We start from the raw sequence: 4,802 nt of genomic DNA, 5'->3' as shown, positions 1-4,802 counted from the left end.
AATATTAGAACGATAGTTCAAATTACTTAAATAAAGTTTTAACGACGCACTAACACCGTCACCCTTTCTCCCGCGACCCGACCGACCATCCGTCGGGTCGCTCACCGGCGCTTTGCGCCATCCTAAACGATACGACACGCACGTGACGCGCTTCCGCCAGGAGCGTGATCGCGTGCGTGTTAATAAACATAAACAAGTGGCCTCCTTTGGATATATAATCTGACCGGCGGAGGCATCGAGGCCGATTCCACCGGAGTCAGCCAGAACAATACGTTCACAGGCTGCTCAGGATCCCGTCCTCCTTCTACCGAGGAGCAGAGGCGGTGTGTTCGCCGCCCCAGCTGCGTGTTCGCAACCGCACTCACCTTCTGACTTGTCGAGGAACCGAGACGGTGCATACGCCATCCCAGATGCGTGTTCGCAGCCGCACTCGAATTCCTACCTTCTGCCGAGGAACCGAGACGGTGTATTCGCCGTCCCAGCTGCGTGTTTGCAGCCGCACTCACCATCCTCTCCTGGAACGGGATACTACCGTCTCCACCGGGAGTTCCCGGTTCCTAGCCGGTCACCAACCGACGAAATCCGGCCCGACACGTCCGGGGTGGCGACTGCGCCATCTTTACCGAACATTCTCGGTCATGTCTTAGCCGCATGATCTCGGCCCGAATTACCGTAGTCTAAAAGGGACACCAGGTCCTTTGGGTCACTGCGCCGAGGTTGCATGCGAGCAACCACGTGAGTGAAATTTAATTTATAAGGATCCGGAGGGAGGAGCGAACTTCAACAGCAGAGTCAACGGGTAAGAGGGTAGCAACTTCGCCGTCTTCGCCGTGCGATCTCGGCCCCGACTCTTCTGACGAGTAAAACGCCACCGAGAGCGCACCGACCGTTCGTTTTTCATCGCGCCGCACTTCTCTGTGAACTACCGGTGTCGTAGTCTCCACGGGTAACACACGACACTGCAGGAACGGTGTCCAATACCGCGGGTACCTCCTGATTGTCATACTGTTTCGATCCCGTGGAGCCTCTGGGTTCTGAGAGTGCCTCCGCTTCTTGTGCCACCTGCGTGTGGCCACCGACTGCACTCTCTACGGCAATTAAATCTCCGCGATACTTTCTCGCGGAAAGTATCGCGGAGATTTAAACCGTCTAGCAGCAACCACACTAGCCGTACCCGTCAAAACATCGCACCCGTTCCCCGCGTCGTCCGACCATCACACGCGCGACAATCATACACACCGCACCGCGACTCACCAAACCGTGTCCGTCTTACCGCGCAGCCGTCTCACCGTGAAACTCCGAAATAAGCTGTTCCGTCAAAACACACGCGCATCTATCGATATCAACAACACGCTGCAAAACCGTTTAAAGTATCAAACCAGCACTCGCTCATCTGTTGTAACCCGGACAGATAAATATATCTATTGTTATTATTAACGGAAGACTCTCTTCTAATTCTGAAAAGAACCTGGAAATCCGGCGAGCCATCCAAGGGCCGTGACCGATTCTCTCTCACCGTAAGACGTTCCCGCCGCGATCTAGACGCATAGATCCACGCCGGATTTACCGAGAACGGAGCAGGAACGTCGCAAAATGATTATGAAGAAGAAATTGATTAACAAAATTATAAAAAATGATAGATAAAATTATTAAAAAATTATAGAAATAATTAAAAATATAATAATTAAGGTAAAATCATGGACGAAAAATTATTATATCTAAAATTGGTGAGTTTGAGTCTTGAAATCTAAAAAGTCATATATTTATAGTTAATAAAAGGAATATAGTTTATAGTTAGAATTTACATCTAATGCACTAATCTGCCATATTAAAATGAAATTAAATTGAAGGAATTTCTTTAAATCTATGATTTAGAAAAATACGATATTTTTCGTTCAAGAGAAGTATTAAGATGAAAAATAGTAATTGAAAAACGTTTAGAGGAAAGTGACTCTCAAAGAAAACATTAATAAAATAATACTTATAATAAATATAAGAGATCCCTTAGAAGAAATGATATTTCTAAATAAAAAATGGTCGGGATAATCAAAATAACGTCGAGAAAGACCTCTNGATCATCATAAGGTAGGACTGTAAGAAATTTTTATTCCATGTAATGTAAAAATTCATTTGAATACTTTAATACCTGTAGGGATTGCAATAGTTATACTAAGTTGCAGAAGTAAGGTAAGCTCGTGTATCAATATCTATACCAATAGTAAACATATGATGAGCTCAGACAAAAAATCTTAAATATCTAATGGCAATTATAGCATAAAATATTCCTGGAGTTCCGAAAGTTTTTTTTTTCCTCTTACATTTATGATAATATGTGAAATTATTCCAAATCCAGGAAGAATTTAAATATATATTTCAGGATGACCAAAAAATCAAAATAAGTGTTGAAAAAGAATAGGATCTCCTTCTCCTGTTGGATCAAAAAAAGAAGTATTTAAATTTCGATCAATTAACAGTATAGTAATAGCTCCAGTAAAGACGGGAAGGGATAATAAAGTAAGAGAGTAGTAATTAATATTGATCAAATTAATGAGGGAATTTTATCAATAGCAATATTTTTGTATGTATATTTAAGATTGAAGTAATAAAATTAATTGCATCTATGATAGAAGATATTCCAGTTAAATAGAGGGAGAAGATAGTTAAATCAATAGAAAATCCACTATGAAAAATATAAGAGGATAAGAGGGGACACAGAGTTCATCCTGTACCTGAGCCTGCAAAGGTTAAATTTCTAATAAATAAGAAGATTAAAGATGGGGGAAGAAGTCAAAATATTATATTATTTACACGTGCATAAGCCATATCAGGTGAACATAATATTAAAGGAATAAGCTAATTTCCAAAACCTCCAATTATAAAAGGTATAAATATTTAAAAAATTATAATAAAAGAATGATTTGTAATAATAGAGTTATATAAGTGATGATCATTAATAAAAGAACTAGATTTTCCAAGTGCAATTCTAATTAAAATTCTTATGGAAGAACCAATCAATCCTGATTAGATCGCAAAAAGTAAATATAGAATTCCGATATTTTTGTGATTTGTAGAAAATAATCTGTTATATCTGTTAAATAAACAGATGTTCATAAATATCATGACTGATTAAAGTGATAAATTGTAAATTTATTTAAGAAAAAAATATGCTGATATTAAATTTTGTAATTTAAATAAAATATTTAATTACAAGTTTAAAAATATTATAAGTTAAATATAACTAAGATTTTATAAAAATATTAGGTGAACAACTTTGCTCCCGCCGTTTCCCTATAGATGGCTTTAATGGAACTTAGTGGTCAAAGTAAATAGATCATATACGTCATACAATCAACTTGGGCATCTGTCAACATAACCTAATAGTTACATTAGTCGATTTGTATCTGTACCACAAAGTTATCGTCGATTGAAGATGTCAGTTTACGAGCCGAATTCTCGTCATTTGCGGGAGGTTTTACTTTTCTGCTTCAATATGAAGAAATCTGCAGCTGAGGCTTATCAAATTCTCTCAAATACCTATAGTGAGATCGCTATTAGTGAAAGAACGTGTCGTGAGTGGTTTCAACGCTTCACGAACGGTGATTTTCACATCGAAAACCAGCATAGCGGTGGAAGAGGAAAGATTTTTGAAGATGATGAATTGAAGGCATTACTTGATGAAGACTCGTGTCAAACTCAAAAAGAACTGGCACAATCATTGGAAGTGACTCAACACGTCATTTCGAAGCGCCTCAAAGTCATGGGAATGATTCAAAAGCAAGGGTATTGGGTGCCGTACGAGTTGAAGCCAAGAGATGTTGAACGGCGTTTGTTTGCTTGTGAACAGCTGCTTGAAAGGCAAAGACGAAAAGGATTTCTGCATCGCATTGTGACTGGAGATGAAAAATGGGTTCATTACAATAACTCCAAGCGCAGAAAATCATGGAGAATTCCCGGCCATGCTTCCACATCGACGGTCAAACCGAACATTCATGGCTCCAAGGTAATGCTCTGTATTTGGTGGGATCAGCTCGGCGTAGTATATTACGAGCTATTAAAACCAACTGAAACAATCATAAGCGATCGGTCGTATCGAACTCAATTGATGCGTTTGAGCCGAGCATTGAAAGACAAGCGGCCGCACTACGCCGAGAGACACGAGAAAGTGATTTTGCATGATGACAATGCTCGACCCCATGTTGCAAAAGTGGTCAAGACATACTTGAAATGGGAAGTCCTACACCACCCGCCGCACTCTCCAGACGTTGCACCTTTGGATTATCACTAGTTCCGATCAATGGCACACGGCCTGGCTGACCAACACTTCCAGTCTTATGAAGAAGTTGGAAAATGGATAGATTCATGGATTACCTCAAAAGATGACCAGTTTTTTCGGCGCGGGATTCGTGCATTGCCCAAAAGATGGGAAAAAGTTGTGGCCAGTGATGGACAATACTTTGAGTCATAACTTTATCTCCATTTTTTTACAATAAAGCCTCAAATTAAAAAAAAACGGCGAGAGCAAAGTTGTACACCTAATACAATTTTAAACTTTAAAGGTTTACAGTTTTTAAAGGTTAACTTAAAATAAAAAAATAAAGTTATAAAAATTAGTGATATTAATATAATTAATGTAATAATTTATAAATATAAATTTTTTAATATTTTATTTTAAAAAATAAAAATTTGTTTTTAAAAGTTCAATTAAGTATTGGGTTGGCAAATAAGTTCGTTCGGTTTTTTTGATTGGTATAAAATACAATTTATTTAATATACAAAATATATACTAATCAATAATGTATTGA

The 4,802-nt window shown here is 38.7% G+C and overlaps 1 pseudogene; it reads right to left on the bottom strand.

The window, feature by feature from the left end:
- Positions 1-2,169: 2,169 nt before the first annotated feature.
- LOC106744040 lies at positions 2,170-2,823 on the bottom strand (annotated as a pseudogene).
- Between the last annotated feature and the right edge of the window lie 1,979 nt (positions 2,824-4,802).

This window comes from Dinoponera quadriceps, unplaced genomic scaffold (genome assembly GCF_001313825.1).
Source record: "Dinoponera quadriceps isolate SergipeBrazil2010 unplaced genomic scaffold, ASM131382v1 scaffold1299, whole genome shotgun sequence".
In the NCBI taxonomy this organism is placed as follows: Eukaryota; Metazoa; Arthropoda; class Insecta; order Hymenoptera; family Formicidae; genus Dinoponera; species Dinoponera quadriceps.
This window is presented reverse-complemented; position numbering and strand designations above follow the sequence as displayed.